Source organism: Lissotriton helveticus, chromosome 7, assembly GCF_964261635.1.
Source record: "Lissotriton helveticus chromosome 7, aLisHel1.1, whole genome shotgun sequence".
Lineage (NCBI taxonomy): Eukaryota > Metazoa > Chordata > Amphibia > Caudata > Salamandridae > Lissotriton > Lissotriton helveticus.
In genome coordinates, this window is record NC_136068.1 from 1,193,283,407 (window position 1) to 1,193,300,787 (window position 17,381).

The 17,381-nt window shown below is 45.9% G+C and overlaps 1 protein-coding gene across 2 annotated transcripts in view; it reads left to right on the top strand.

Annotated features, from left to right (window-relative positions):
• The first annotated feature begins 6,752 nt into the window (after positions 1–6,752).
• LOC144770102 (sterile alpha motif domain-containing protein 9-like) overlaps positions 6,753–17,381 on the top strand; it is a 554,812-nt gene continuing 544,183 nt past the window's right edge. For both annotated transcript variants that reach the window (XR_013598796.1, XM_078654353.1), the window contains exon 1: positions 6,753–6,880. The gene's annotated coding sequence lies outside the window, so the exon portion shown is untranslated. The remainder of the gene's footprint in view (positions 6,881–17,381) is intronic.

A 17,381-nucleotide genomic window follows, 5' to 3' on the forward strand; every position in this document is an offset into this window, starting at 1 on the left:
GGCTTTGGAATCGCTAGGACTTAACTAGGGAATCGTTAGATTACTTCTAGGAGACCTAGGGGACTCGGGTGCAGAGTGTGCACTCTCACGCGGGATGCGGGACAAAGTCTATGGAGGCTAGTAAAGGCAAAGTTAGTGTTCACGGGCGAACCCGACCTGGTAGGAAGAAAACGACAGTGGATCCTGACCCTAGGATAGTGAGGCTATGCTGGGACACCGAAGTGCCGAAGTTACCTAGCCCAGGGGCTGCAGCTGCATAGGTCTGAAAAGACGTCGGGGATCTCGTTGCCGGACCAGGAGCCTGGAAGAAGGAAGTTGCTGGCAGGCGACCAGTGGAGGAAAGTTCGATGGATCCAAGCCTGGATCAAGGAAGAAGAAAACCTGAAAGCAGAGGGGACGAAGTTCTTGAATCACTAGCCAGTGATTGAGTGGGCACCAGGATGGCACCGGGCGAAGTCACCGCAGTCAGGTGAGTGGGCGCTGCTGGGCTCTGCAGTCTCTCGGACCAGGAGGCGTTGTCGGCGACCAGGATGGAGGTGCGAGCTGTCCCACGAAGGTTCTTGCTGTCGACGTCGCTGGACCCAGGATTGGGCAACAAGTCTTGGCAAATGCAAGGCCCACGCGGTGGACCTAAAATGGCGTCTTGGGCGGACCAGGAGGGTCCAGGGTACTTCTCCGATGGAGGGAAGCAAGGGCCAGTCTGGAGCAACCAGACCAGCAGCAGAAATGTCGTCGGGCGTCGTCGGGAAGGCCACAAGCCAGCGGGCTAGTAGCCAAACAACGCGGTGAGCAGCCAAAAGCAGAAGGGCCCCACGCAGATCGTGGAGATGCTGGGGGGCTGCACTTCGGTGCTGGAGCTGCTCAGGGTCGGGGCTTCTCGGACCCCAAAGCACTCACCAGGAATTCACTCGGCGGGCTTGCTGGAAAGAAGTCGTGCAGTCTTGCAGATGGCCGGTCCCTTGAGGTCTCGTCGCACCCACGGTTCTCAGCTGGGCTGTAGAGGTGGGTAGAGGTCAGAGGTGCCAGGGAAGCCGGTTCTCGTCGAGCTGGGCAGTCTTGATCCGGAGGAGAGACTTGCAGCAGACCGCAGTGTTCTTAAGATGGTGCCTGCGGATGCAGGGTGACTACTCCTTAGTCACAAGGGAGAAATCTTAGGAAGAAGTCTTGAGTTCCTTTCGTGGAAAGTAGTTTCAGGATTCAAAGATGATCTGATTTGGAAGGGGGCCAGTCTCTACCTTTATCCTGTAAAAAGGGGCTGGCACGCGACTAAGTCCTGCCCTAGGGGTGGGACTGGGAGGGGGGTGGTTACACCCACTTCCTTGGCGGGCTTTTCCCCAGCACAGGGTCTGGAGTGACCCTGGAACTGGTTCCAGCCAGCCTATGCACAGTGAGCACCGGGGTGCCACGTGCAGTCACCTTCCTCTAAAGCCCTGCCTACCTACAATACACAAAACCCTGTCTGGGACGGTGCTGGCACCGCCCCTGGCAGGAAACCCTTTGTCCTTATCTCCTGCTCTGGGAGGACTCCCAGCAGCAGGAGGGCAGACTTGTGTCTCGGTGGCAGCATCCATTTTGTGGATGCTAAGGCTCTGTCTGACTTTAACCGGGGTTAGGGGTTACATACATGTCGTGTCCCTCTAGAAGGGTGGAATGCTAACCCCGTCGCCAGAATTGGCGAGGGGTTAGTATTCCAATTCGTATGACACCTTACTCGACATGTTTTGATAAAGCGATACCAGAGTTGGCATATAACCGCGAGGATTATAATGCACTTAAGAGTATATGGTATGCGATATCATGGAAACGGCTAAGGGATGGATCCCGAAAGCCGCAGACAGGCTCAGCTCATGCCAGAGCACCATCTCACACGATTCCAAGCACTCTGCCTTCAGGATTGTTAAGGCCTGCCATAGGAGTGACTGATAGGAGATCTGTGTGTCCATTTTAGGGTTAGATATAGGTATACTATATCTAAAGCAAAGGGTGATTACACCACCTTGCCCCAGCTGTCAAGCAGCCAGTTGTGTCAGATTTGGATGGCCAGCCAGGGGTGGCATAATACATGCTGCAGCCCCTGGTAGGCCCTGGGTACACCTATGCCCTGGGTACCTAAGGTACACTGTACAGGGACTGATAAGGTGACTCAGTATCCAATTTAGATATGTACCTAAGGTACATGGAATCCATTTTACAGAGAGAGCAGCAGGCCTGGGGCCCTGAATAGCAGGGTCCCAGGTCAACTAAGTCAGAAAACCAGCAAACACCAGGCAAAAAGTTGGGGGCAACCATAGTCAGGGATCTACCTTCCTACACCCTGGAACTCTCTCTTCTGGCCCCCCTCTCTCGGCCCCTCACCTACCCCTTCCACCACAGTCAAAACACTCGGTGTAAAAATAAACAACCAGCTCACTCTCCATTCACAAATTAGTTCCGTGGTATCCTCTTGTTTCCTCACTCTCCGCACTATCCGCTCCATTTCCCGCTTCTTTTCCCCCCAGGCACTCAAGATCATCATGGCCGCACTTGTGATATCGCGACTGGACTACGCAAACGCTCTCTACCATGGTATCCCCGCGTACAGCTTGCGTAGACTCCAGATTATCCAAAACCAGGCAGCTCGACTGGTGTATGGCCTTCCTCGTTATCACCACTCCACCCCCCTTCTCAGGGAGCTTCACTGGCTCCCTGTAAAAGAACGCTCCCTTTTTAAGATCGGCTGTATGGCCTTTCAGGCCCGCCAGGGCACTGCCCCCGCTTTTATCACTTCACTAATCCATTCGTATGTACCTGCAAGAGAGCTTCGGTCTTCCTCCAAGTCCCTTCTTCAGACCCCTCGCTTCACACGTAAAAAGTGGGGCGGGCCAGCTTTTCCACCCTGGCTCCAACCTTTTGGAACTCTCTCCCCGATCACCTCCGCTCTGCTACTCAGTACCTTCCCTTTCGTAGAGATCTGAAAACGTTCCTCTTCAGCCAGGCTTTCCCTTCTTAAACTCTCCTAATACCTTCTCTTATCCTTTCTTCTGGTCTCTTTCCCTCAGTAGCCAATCCCCCCAGCGCCAAGAAACCGCAAGGTGTACGCTGCGCTCTAGAAATATTTTAAATTAGAAATTAGAAATTACGTCGGGCATCCGTGAAATGTGTATGAGAAGGGCAGAATCTGGATGTATGTCAGGCATCTGTGAGATGTGTATGAGAAGGGCAGAATCTGGATGTGTTCCTGGCATCTGTGAGATGTGTTGGAGAAGGGAAGAATCTGGATTTGTGTCGGGCATCTGTGAGATGTGTGAGAAGGGCAGCATCTGGAATCTAGGTGTGTGTCGGGCATCTGTGAGATGTGTGAGAAAGGCAGCATCTGGCTGTGTGTCAGGCATCTGTGAGATGTGTATGAGAAAGGAAGAATCTGCATCTGTGTCGGGCATCCGTGAAATGTGTATGAGAAGGGCAGAATCTGGATGTATGTCGGGCATCTGTGAGATGTGTATGAAAAGGGCAGCATCTGGGTATGTGTCGGGCATCCGTGAAATGTGTATGAGAAGGGCAGAATCTGGATGTATGTCTGGCATCCGTGAAATGTGTATGAGAAGGGCAGAATCTGGATGTATGTCGGGCATCAGTGAAATGTGTATGAGAAGGGCAGAATCTGGATGTATGTCAGGCATCTGTGAGATGTGTATGAGAAGGGCAGAATCTGGATGTGTGCCAGGCATCTGCGAGATGTGTTTGAGAAGGGAAGAATCTGGATTTGTGTCGGGCATCTGTGAGATGTGTGAGAAGGGCAGCATCTGGCTGTGTGTCGGGCATCTGTGAGATGTGTATGAGAAAGGTAGAATCTGCATCTGTGTCGGGCATCCGTGAAATGTGTATGAGAAGGGCAGCATCTGGATGTATGTCGGGCATCTGTGAGATGTGTATGAGAAGGGCAGAATCTGGATGTATGTCGGGCATCCGTGAAATGTGTATGAGAAGGGCAGAATCTGGATGTGTGCCAGGCATCTGTGAGATGTGTTTGAGAAGGGCAGAATCTGGATGTGTGTCGGGCATCTGTGAGATGTGTGAGAAGGGCAGCATCTGGAATCTAGGTGTGTGTCGGGCATCTGTGAGATATGTGAGAAGGGCAGCATCTGGCTGTGTGTCAGGCATCTGTGAGATGTGTATGAGAAGAGCAGAATCTGGATCTGTGTCGGGCATCCGTGAAATGTTTATGAGAAGGACAGAATCTGGATGTATGTCGGGCATCTGTGAGATGTGTATGAGAAGGGCAGCATCTGGATGTGTCGGGCATCCGTGAAATGTGTATGAGAAGGGCAGAATCTGGATGTATGTCGGGCATCCGTGAAATGTGTATGAGAAGGGCAGAATCTGGATGTATGTCAGGCATCTGTGAGATGTGTATGAGAAGGGCAGAATCTGGATGTGTGCCAGGCATCTGTGAGATGTGTTTGAGAAGGGCAGCATCTGGGGATGTGTCGGGCATCCGTGAAATGTGTATGACAAGGGCAGAATCTGGATGTATGTCTGGCATCTGTGAGATGTGTATGAGAAGGGCAGCATCTGGGGGTGTGTCGGGCATCCGTGAAATGTGTATGAGAAGGGCAGAATCTGGATGTATGTCGGGCATCTGTGAAATGTGTATGAGAAGGGCAGAATCTGGATGTGTGCCAGGCATCTGTGAGATGTGTTTGAGAAGGCCAGAATCTGGATTTGTGTCGGGCATCTGTGAGATGTGTGAGAAGGGCAGCATCTGGAATCTAGGTGTGTGTCGGGCATCTGTGAGATGTGTGAGAAGGGCAGCATCTGGCTATGTGTCAGACATCTGTGAGATGTGTATGAGAAGGACAGAATCTGTGTCGGGCATCCGTGAAATGTGTATGAGAAGGGCAGAATCTGGATGTATGTCGGGCATCTGTGAGATGTGTATGAGAAGGGCAGCATCTGGATGTGTGTCAGGCATCTGTGAGATGTGTATGAGAAGGGCAGCATCTGGATGTGTGGCAGGCATCTGTGATATGTGTATCAGAAGGGCAGCATCTGGATGTGTCAGGCATCTGTGAGATGTGTATGAGAAGGGCAGAATCTGGAAGTGTGTCAGGCATCTGAGATGTGTGAGAAGGGCAGCATCTGCATGTGTGTCGGGCATCTGTGAGATGTCTATCAGAAGGGCAGCATCTGGATGTGTCGGGCATCTGTGAGATGTGTATAAGAAGGGCAGCATCTGGATGTGTCGGGCATCTGTGAGATGTGTATCAGAAGGGGAGCATCTGGATGTGTCGGGCATCTGTGAGATGTGTATGAGAAGGGCAGCATCTGGGTGTGTGTCGGGCATCCGTGAAATGTGTATGAGAAGGGCAGAATCTGGATGTATGTCGGGCATCCGTGAAATGTGTATGAGAAGGGCAGAATCTGGATGTATGTCGGGCATCCGTGAAATGTGTATGAGAAGGGCAGAATCTGGATTTGTGTCGGGCATCTGTGAGATGTGTGAGAAGGGCAGCATCTGGAATCTAGGTGTGTGTCGGGCATCTGTGAGATGTGTGAGAAGGGCAGCATCTGGCTATGTGTCAGGCATCTGTGAGATGTGTATGAGAAGGGCAGAATCTGGATCTGTGTCAGGCATCCGTGAAATGTGTATGAGAAGGGCAGAATCTGGATGTATGCCGGGCATCTGTGAGATGTGTATGAGAAGGGCAGCATCTGGATGTGTGTCAGGCATCTGTGAGATGTGTATGAGAAGGGCAGCATCTGGATGTGTGCCAGGCATCTGTGAGATGTGTATCAGAAGGGCAGCATCTGGATCTGTCAGGCATCTGTGAGATGTGTATGAGAAGGGCAGAATCTGGAAGTGTGTCAGGCATCTGAGATGTGTGAGAAGGGCAGCATCTGCATGTGTGTCGGGCATCTGTGAGATGTGTATAAGAAGGGCAGCATCTGGATGTGTCGGGCATCTGTGAGATGTGTATAAGAAGGGCAGCATCTGGATGTGTCGGGCATCTGTGAGATGTGTATCAGAAGGGCAGCATCTGGATGTTTCAGGCATCTGTGAGATGTGTATGAGTAGGGCGGCATCTGGGTGTGTGTCAGGCATCTGTAAGATGTGTATGAGAAGGGCAGCATCTGGGTGTGTGTCAGGCATCTGTGAGATGTGTATGAGAAGGGCAGCATCTGGATGTGTGCCAGGCAGTGCTGAAAGGATCATTTGAACGGGAGAGCCTGGATGTTTGGCAGCCAGTCGTGAAATTAAATGTGGGGAAGCATCTTTGTGGCAGGCATCTGGATGAATATCAGGCAGTGAAGAACTTACTTGCTGCGAAATATCGGGTTCTAAGTCAGGCACTGGTGAGCCTATTGGAACGGATACATTAGCTTTATGCCAGGTAGATGTGAAATTATTTATAGGGAAATATCTAGCTGTATGTCAGGCAGGTGTGAGGTTTTTGGATTGTTGCACACTGTTATGTGGGACAGGGCAGGCATGCCCTGATATTTTTTTCTACTTTCTCTTCCAAGTTCATTGTTATATATTATTTCGTATGTATTGTGTACGGTTTTAATTAATCTAAACAGTAACATTATTTTTTCAACTGACCCTGATATCTTTAAACTCATCCATGACAGACAACATGTAGTCTAAACTGTTTTTGCAGGTGACATGACTCCGATGGCATCTGACACACAGGAGCACTTGTTAGGCTTGCAAAGACACGCCCCGTGCCTGAGAAGGCTGCAACCTCTCCTGCCAAGCTACTTCCCCAAAGCACCGGAGTCGGAGTGTCATCGGTCTTCACTGATGCCGAGTGGACAGAAAACTTGCGGCGCCGGAGACATCCCCCAGCAGAAGCCGCGGACTTGAACAAGAGATCGCTTCTTCCTCTCTGAAGTCCCGGTACGGCTCTCTTTTCTTTAGATATGTGTTTTGTTTGTGTCTCGCCTGCTGCAGATGGGGTTTGTGGACCTTGCATTGCGGCGCAGTCCCCCGCGCCGAGATCTGATACAGAGAGAGCTGGAAAAACTTCTCGGGAGTGGCTTTGCTCAAATCGAACTCTGCTCTTAAGTTTTCCATTCTGAGTTCGACTTGTGATACTCACATATTAAGTTATCATTCCCCCCACCTCTTCTTCCGGTTGGCTCGCTGCTGGCTTGCCATCAGTGACTGAGATGCTTGAACCACACCCAAGCACAAAATGGTCCCTTTGATCCCCATTTTCTTGGACCTGGCGTTAGCCAAGACCTTTTGGTTTAACTAAAACGATATATTTTAGCTCTGGCATTAGCCAAGATCTTTTGATTGTACTAAAATCTCATACATGTTATAATTATTAATAGAAGTTTTCAGAAAGCTTTGATTTCCCTCTGGTCTGTTGTATCATTCACGTATATTTTCTGCCACTCCACATACAGCACATGGCAATAGGCCAGCCCTCTTCACGGCACACAAGTGTGGGAGGACTCTTTAACGTGTTCGACCATATATCCTGAATTATGCATCTTTAATACCAGACCTGGTCCTCGGTGGAATTATTAGTTACTTCACCGGATGCTTGCATTGAAGACCTACATCGGCTAAAGAAATGCATTGTGTGTTTTTTAACTACAGCTTGAAAACGCAATTATTAATATCGCAAAAGTTAACTGGCAGAATACATCAACCGCACTGAAGGAAAAATAGAGAGGGAACCTTATCATCTTTACCACGTTTTTTCCGGTGTACCGATGGATCTATAACTATTCCCTACAATCCATCTTGTTTAAACAACTTTTGTGTCGTGACTATTTGGTAAGTAATGGGTATTTCCTCCACAACTAGCGTTCCCACCAGTTTCCATTGAAACTCTGTTGCCACATGATATATTACATCTATCAAGAACTTACTAGACCACCATGGCTACTTGACGAAACGCGCGTAGACACAAATTATGTTAGCCATGACCACATTTCTTAATCTTCTAAAATAATATATATGTAAAAAAAGTTTCTATATTATTCTTAAACAATTTTACTATATAAATCAATGTCTGTAATCAACATCATGTTTGATATGCACCAATATGCTGAATTAGGCCATGTATGAATGGATAAGTATGTGTGAATAGTATTAGTAACAACTATATAATCATGTTGCACTTATTGCATAGGCCAAAACTGGAATTGTATATTTACCAAAATTGTCATTAACATCATATGTTCTCTTATTATTTAAAAAAGATCAAATATCTATAAAAATATTTCTTACCAGTACTTGGTTTATAAATATAAAAATAATAAACATTATATTTTTGATACTTTCTCTTTTCTGGTCACATATTGTCTTTGATCATCGTACGTCCACTTTTTACTAATTTCCTAAATGGTTTATTCTCACACAGTAATTCAACCCTGATTTAGGAAATGTATTCAGGGGTACCCCTATTCTGACACATATAATAGGTCATCCCTCTTCAGCCAGTGGGTCACTTCACTGCAAGTGAAGACATGCTCCCCTTTCACAAGAGCAGCATATCACAAAGTATGTCTCTAAAGTGCCAAGGATTACTATGATAATAAGTGGTTTTGGAAAACAAAAAATATTTTTTCTTTTAGCCAATATATTTTTTTATATTGTCATGGGCCCAGCAACTACACCCAATAATACAATTTTACAGGAACCATAACAAAACAAGCACTGACAAAGCCAAAACGCCAGACCTATTGCCTTTGTATTGTCTTTGCCAATGCTTATTTATTCATACACGGTACCCTTCTCGTATATATGTGTCTGCGTTGGAGTTGTTAATTTTAGTCCAAAACCCAGACAGTACTACCAGCTTGGGATCATGCGGAAATGCTCAGGAGTTTGTTTGTTGTTCTGGGCAGATCCATCCATAACTACTACACCTGGTTCTTTGGGGCAAGAAACCCAAAATATATCATTGAAGCAAGCAGTGATAAATACAGTAATTGTGGTGTTGATATAGGATATAAAGAGACTGAAAACACCAAAGGCACTCGGAGAACATACATATAAAGTAATGTATTGCAACATTTATATTTATTTAAATTTCCAAAACCTTCTCAGAGATGACCCCTACCCTACCTACTCTACCAATTTGCAGCGCTTTGTCACTGCTCCCTTAACCTATCTAGGGCAGGGCACGAGTCGGGGGTACACGCGGGCACACAGTGTCCACCCACTCTTTTCACAGGTGGACACCGCCCCCCTGGTAAGAAGTTGGGCCCCACAGAAATATGTTGAACTTGTCACAGTGTAATTTTGAAACACCGGACACGTTCATCAGCTCCTGCACGTTGTCTGCTTTGGATTGCCAGCAGCAAAGTGCAGGCAGCGAGGGGGCTTTTTTTCTCCACCTCCAGCTGGGCAACGATAAAGACGGAAGTTAAGGGGCCATCATGCCTCATTTTGATCGAGTATGGGACTGGAGGCGTCCTGAAACCTCACAAATGAAAATGCAGGGGCGAGAAAACAAAAGCACACAGCTTATCTTTTCACAGGTACTTAAGAGATGCATGCGTTTTACTTAGTTGTATATAAGTGCATGCACCGTAAGAATGTCAGATGGGATGGTCTGTCTCAGTATTTACACAAATAACAATTTAAATAGCACTATTTTATTTATTTTATAGTGCTACACATCCCAATGCAGAGCGTTAGAGCAAGTTACATAACATACACATTATCCATTCCAAATAAATCATGCAAGTGTGTAAATTAATGTACAAGATGTGTTACATGAGACAGGGTTACAAGGTGTATTAGTCAAAGACACTTCATAGTTCACTGTGGTCTACTAGAAGGATTACAATTTACTAACTGCAAGTAACAAAGGAATCTCTGTGTTGTAATCCACTTACATATCTACATAAAACAACAATCTGTGATCTGCATGTTAGATGATATGCTTTGCAGGAGACAACATTTCAAAAAAACGTATTTTATTGCATTTTCAGTTGGCATATGTTATAACATGCACATATCAGAGCATCACTTCCAGTGAGGTCACTTCCTGTGATACCATGTGGACTGTCACTCGTTATGTGCTTTGATAGCATGCGTCATGATGTCACTTAAATACTGCCTGACTTGGTCAGTCCCCCCACTTCTTTTTTTAGGACTGATCTAGAGTTTTGTTCTCCGTGCACGGCGGCTGCTTTTATGTTTAATTTCTGACATAGAAATTGACGGTCTTTTAGTGGTAGGGCTCAAGCGTAGCTTTGGTGGTGGGCACTGCGCACTATAAAGCGGAAGGGGTTCTGAACCTACTTGGCAGTACCCTTTAGTACTCCGCCTCGCCCCCTCTCATCTCCGGGCAGCCACCTGGTATTGACATGCTTGTCATGCAACCTATCGCAGTTTCAAGTGGTTAACCTAACTTCTTTCGACTTTTTTTTTCTTTTTCGGAAACGAGCATCCGGGCCTGCTAGTTTGCTGCTTCTGGCCTACAGACAAGGCAATTAGTACTCCGTACTATATTTTTTCTGTCTCTTGTCTTTTACCTGAATAGATACAAAAATGTTACTGTTTTATTCTCGGGTAAGCATTTTAACCTCCCCAGGAGCATCATTAGGCAACATGTTGCTGCCTGATTTGGACTAACAATAACATGCTTTATTATTTTGAAGCAATGAAAACAACAGTGTTACTATTACATAATTTAATAGTTGACTCAACCATATTGGGATTCCATTCGTCACCTGCAAGACACACTGGGGGCCCTCTCACTGAAATATTTTTGCTCGGTGTTATTACATATCCTCAGTGATAAATAGCATGGGGTTTGGTGCAACGCCTTATACCAAGGTGGGTGAGTGGTGGTGGTACTGTGCAGCATGAGAGTTGTGCCTTTTTAGTACTTTGCAAAACCTCTTGGATTTGAAATCTTAAAAGGTGTTTATTTTTTTTATGCGGAGTGTTCTCAAAAAAAATTCTCCGTTCATTCCATTTGAATTTCAGAAAACGGTGATGATGGCTCTCATCGCCTCGAAGATGGACTATTGTAATGCCCTCTATTTAGGTACCTCCAAATACTTTAAAAAAAATAAACTGCTGTCCCTACAGAACGCTGTAGTAAGGACGCTACTGAAGGCACCCAAGTTCAAACCAATTTCTCATTTAATGTATGGCCTTTACTGGTTGCCGGTGGAGAAGAGGATCCCCTTCAAGGCTTGTGTTTAATCCAAAAGGCCCTTTATAGAGCCATTCTGTCTTTTTTTTCAAAGTCGGCTCTCCTGGTACATGCCCAGCAGAACCTCAGATCAAGCTCTGCATGTATGGTCATGGTCCCAAGAATTAACAGAGCAAAATGGGGCAGAAGAATGCTCCTATACTGTGGTGGGAAGCTATGGAATTACGTGCCTCTTGCACTTCGCTAACAATCCATCTTGCAGCAACTCAGGAAACAGCTGAAGACCGGACTATTCCCACCATAAATTACTGAGCGACACCTAAGATATCCCCTTACACTGATGGCCACCCTGGGTCTTGATCCGTTTAGCGCTAAGACACCCTCGGGTATTGCACGCTTTTATAAAATTACTTCCTTCATACTTCATTCATACTCGGCCGATACTTACCTAAACTTACCATTAGTTGAATACAACATCGCTCCAATTTGCAGGCTTCTGATTGGCCAGCATGTCGTCTGCATGTTGTCTGCTTTCACTTCCTGCTCTGCTTTGGTGTCCATGCCGTGGAGCTTGGCCCAAGTACAGCTTCTGGTCACTGCGCACTAGCTACTACCCAGTGTCCTTCCACTGGCTACTCACTCCCAAGGTACTTTAAAAAAAAATAATTTCCAAATGAGTGCTCAATACGAGTGCATCTGCACGCCATCTTCACTCCTCTCAGCTTCTGGGCATTCTTAAATTATTTGCACTTCTGAACGAGTACTCCATATGAGTGTATCTGCGGCTCTCTGCGGTCCTCCCAGCTTCCAGACATTCTTACATTTATGTTTTTCTTTATGAAAGGTATCATTGTGTTATGGTACTGGCACCATAAGTAAGTAGTGAATTACTAGTTTTATTTGAATGTGAGCAGTTTAATACTCATGTCTGGAGTATGCTGTTTTCAAAATTGAACATATGTAAATAAATAAAAAATGATTCCCGGCATTAAACATTGAGTTACTACGTTCCATGGAGAAGAGCTTAACACGTCACCGGTGTATTTTGCCGAGACGCCCCCACGGATCATAGGCTGAGGGCAGAAACAAAGCAGACCATTCCATAATAGCAGAGCCAGGAAAGTATACGTGTCCATCTGGTGTGTGGATCCAGTTCACTCATACTCTATTAAATGTACTTGTTAGGATCAGTTCTACAAAGTAAATTTCCTTGTTCGAATCAGTTTTCAACACTCTTAGTACCAGGACAATGTGAAACTCGAGCTGCCTTTCTCCCAGCCATGCCACCAGCATCACATTTGTCAGTAATTGGCTGATTATGCCATGAACTGGAAGAGCCTGGTTTGGATTTCATACGCGGGGTTCTCAAAAAGTGCACTGGAGTGTTGCATACAGGCAGTGTTACACTCACGCCCTGCAGCAGGTACCTACTGCCCTTTCCAGACAGACACAGCCCTTCCCCCAGTAAAACAAGCATTGGCAAAGCCAATAGGTTGCATGTCTGCAAAATCTATTGGTTTTGTCAATGTTTTTTTAGACATGTTACACAGTAGCGCAAGCTTAAAGTCAAAAAAGTACTGTGATGTGCCCAGCGATGATCTCATCTTAGTTCTTTTTTAAACTTTAAGACATGCTGCTCAGTAGCTCATGCTGCTGTTTAAAATGTCTAAAAAAACATTGACAAAACCAATCGATTTTGCTCATGCGAAACCTATTGGCTTTGCCGATGCTTGTTCTATAGTGGGCTGCAGTTGAGGTATAAGAACAACACAATAGCTTAGCAGCATACAGCACACCCCAACACAACAATAAAACAATAGCAATACAAGAGAGCACAACAACACATTACAATACTGCAACTAAATAACACAACATACAACGAATCACCACAGCACATCATCACCACACACCACCACCAAAAACACAACACCAGAAAACAACATATCACCAAATCCAGAACACAACAAAACAGCATATTTCAACAATACTTCAAAAGAACACAACACAATATTACTGTTGCCCAATTTAATGGTACCCAACTTACATACCTCGGCTTGACGGAAATCTAAGACTGCCTTTTCAGAATTTGAATTTGTGATTATATTGTTGCATTTTCATCTTATTGAGCCTTCCCGTCTGCATCACAATAACAACCAGAACACAACGAAATACCAACATGGATCTCTCAAACTAACAGTCACCCTTAGAGGAGGCTCCTCCACATGAGCGGAGCAGGCAAACACACATAAATAAAATGACATAATAATGTTATTTTATTTTGCCACCAGCTTGCGCTGTATACAGTGTGAGCATTACGCTGGGGGGCAGGGCTAAATCCTACTATTGTAGGATTACTGCTGTCCCTTTCAGTGCAAATGTCAGGTTGGCCGGCTGGCAACCTATGGCCAGCCCGGCATGCGGGCTGTATATCCCAGCAATGTGAAACAGCCGGTGGATTGCCGGCACAGGCCCTCAGCCTCAAAATGAGCACTGGGTTAGCCTGCTCCCACCAATCCTGGAGCAGCTCCCACGCCGATGAGAGCAGCTCCAGGATTGGTTGGATTTGTGTTCCACTGAAAAGGAAGGAAGTCCTTCCATTCCTGCTCGTGGACGCGGGAAAGAAGTGCCATTCCAGGAGAAATGTGGCATTTATGGTGAGTTTGGCGCCATTGCGCCCCACCATATTTTATAACCGATAGCTGCCACTGGTCACACTCATGGGAGAACTTTGGTAGTCACTGGCCCTACCATAACTAAATTCATCCTGGTTCTTTATCATAAGGTAACGACTGTCAATTCGACCAGCGATATTTCAGGGACCATAAGGGCTAGCAAGATGGTACGAATGGTTACAAAATCAGGGCAACTCCTTGAGCCTGCAAAACCAGTCTCCACAAAGAAGTTTTGAAGGCTAACGGTCTCTTGGTCCTTTTGGGGACTCAGAGATAGGGATACAGGCAACCTAAGAGCACAGTCATAGACAATGCAGGCTAATCCTTCTCTTTGTCAGAAGGTAGTGCAGCATCTCTTCGACCCAGATGCTCTTGTTGCTTACTCCTGGGCAGCTTAGCAGTTGCAACCTTGTTGATCCTTGGGAGCGCTGTATATTCAACTGGCTGTTAAGCTCTCCTCACTTAGGCATTCAGTCAGCTGGGTCTCGTACAGTTTTTCTTTCGATCAAGACTGCGTCTTCGGCCAGGATCTGTCCATCTCCTCGGCAGGTAGGTAGGCTCTTCATCTCTCCACCAGTCACAGCAAAAATGCAACACTGTGGGCTTTCCAGACTTAGCGCTAGTTTGAAGGGGGAATGGCAACCACACAGCGAAGTCCATCCTTGCCTCCACTTGTGCACATTCCATTCTCAGCCACCAGATGACGACTAAAGAATAAACCATGTACTGGCCGAGAGGTCCACTACTTGTACTCTCTCTACATTCTCGTGGCCAAGGCAGGGTGCTGGAGCCTACCATAGGATTTGCTACTTTCAAAAGATTATGGCTCGTCCAAACCTGGAGGAGCAGTATGTCCTTGTTATTGGCCTGATTTTGATGGCTTCTGAGCCCAGGGGTCCCAGTCAAGACGGGGTTGACTGGTTCAGGTGTGATATGTATTGGTCTCTGACTGAAGTCTGCCCCTGCACCCGTAACCAAGGGAGATGAATACAACACAGGAAATAGGGAATTGGCTGTTTCACACCATATAGGGGCAACCTGCGTTGGACGAAGTGAGATCACTGGAAACCTTACTGAACTACCAGACACATGGGTTCATGGAAGGGAGCAGGAAGCATATATGTGGAGGCTGGGACCCCACATTTAGCCAGTTCGACAATCCCACTTACACACAACATGCCTCCTTAGTACATGTCCAAACATGGTGAAGGCAAGGAGCCAAGGTACGGAAAATGGATGGACATTTAACTGAGGAGAGCTAGTACCCCGCTCACAGGGATACAGGTAAAGGTTCCTGTGAGCATCTCACCATAATCTCACAGCCACCACCTCCACTCACCACAAAACCTGGGTTGTCAAGGAGGTAGGCACTCTTTGTCAGCAAGGGGGTGCATGTTGAATGTTCCTCTGACATCCGCACATAGCTGTGATGTCAAGTACGACATGCAGCGCCTCCATTCGGCTCACAAGTTCGCCAAGTTCACTGGAGGAAAGCATTGGGTGAGTTAGAAGTCTCCAAGGACAGGGGTGCGCTGCTTTTCCAATTCATGCAGAGGAATTGCGCCCCAAACCCTTGCTAGATAGTTCCTTATAATAGTACAATGCCAGCTCTTCCTAGAATACTCTGTCATCTAGCATGATTAGCCACTTCCACTTCCTCTGTGTTCCCTCAGTTGGATATATAATAATAGCACTGCATTCCCACAGCCATGCTCACACACTTGGACTGTAGTCTCTCTCTCTCTCCCTCCTGGAGAAAAGAGGCTCAGGATACTATAATATATAAAGTATTTTTTTAATACAATGATATGAAATGAAAACGACATTTTGTGAATTAAAGGCTGAATCTAGAAATTAACCTCAGTACAAATGCAGAGTAATATATGAGGCCTTCCCATCATGCAAGCACAGTCCCATACTCTCTTTTCAAAAGGTTAAGAGTATAAGAACATTCAAAGCATATCAGGCTGCATTAAATACAGTAAATGTAAATCTCCATCCTGCTGCCTGCTCTTGTGTTTGCTGTTAATGAAGAGGTGTTTCTACTGCTAGAGACTGGGGCAAGATGAAGAAGTGGCCGATTTTACATCAGGAAAATAGAAATATCCATTTCATATACATCTGCTTTAATCGTGAATAGTTAAACGGAGGATATTTGTACTGGAATCATGTTTCTCTGATCATAAACAGTATGGGTGGCTTTAGTTGGGGCACCCAATATCCCAGGCTGACAGTGAGCTCAGCGCTCTCCTGGCTGTGCCCAAGACTGGAAAGTAATGCAAAGCAATCCGTACTACTGTGGACTTCTCTGTTTGCCCATCTAGTCGGAAACAGAAGTACATTTTGATATCTGTATTGGACGTTCTTGTCTTTGCATATCCTACCCTGCACAATCCACCAAATTTCTGAAACTTCCGGTTTACAAAATCTTTTGTGGAACAAAATACTGTAAATCAAATGTCGTTCTTCGTGACAATGCATTGAATGTAAATTATCAACATGAAAGGCAAAAAGCGGATTGCTTTGTTGATAATGATGTGGAGGTGTAAGAGAATCAGAATCCATGATTGCCTACATATATCATTCAAATGAGTTGATAAAGGAATATCAGATTTGCAGATGGACAATCTACCTAGATCCGAAATGCACTGAGTTAGTTTGGCCTCCTTCTACATATAAAATCCTACTCCCTGTTCTGCCAAATACTTGTTCATAAGCTCCAAACCCCTATAATAAACGATTACCTGGAAGAGACATTTTGGAACCTGCAGAATTGACAATGTACGTGAACCATTATGGATCCTTATACCACCTTTCAACAACATCCAAATTATGAATATGAGCATAAAAGTTGTCCTTTCCCTCTGGATGAATCAGAGAAGCAATAATAAATACACACTATGACTTATTCAAAATTATTACCACATCACCTTGCAAAGGCCAATGTAAAGAGTTAGAACACTAGTGCTGAGGTCTGGTTAGCAGGCTCACTGCATTCTCAGAGTTGAAAATGACTGATGCCAGCAGCATACGTCCAAAACTTTGGGGGTGATCATGCGAATAAATTAGGGCCTTATTAACGAGAAAGTGATTTAGCGCGGTGCTGCAAGCCATTTTGCTGCACTGCGTCACTTTCAAAGCACAGGGATGCGTCATATCTACAACCAGTGGCAGCTGGTGAACTTTGAAATTGGTAGGGCGTAATGTTAATGTTAAAATGCTCTTTTATAGCGCACGGCTACTCCGAAGTAAGTCCTGAAATATCCTGAATTGTGCGAGGAAGCTCACCAAGTTGGTATACACAAAGAGAAAGGAGTAAAGGGATTTATCCTGGTGTGATTGAAAAGGGTTTAGGAGACAGGGCCATCTTCCCTCTTCAGTGTCCTTTACGCTCTTCTCTTTTGTTCCTTCCCTTCCTCAATACCTCTCTTTCTCTATATGCCGATGCCTCTCCCTACTAGGTAATTGCATTCCTTTTCGTCTTCATCAACATGCCTCCCTCTTCCCTCCATTTTCCTTGCCCAGTATGTTCCCTCTCGCACCCACTGCTTTATAAAGTGTACGGCAGACATGAATAATAACGGCTTGTTGAAAA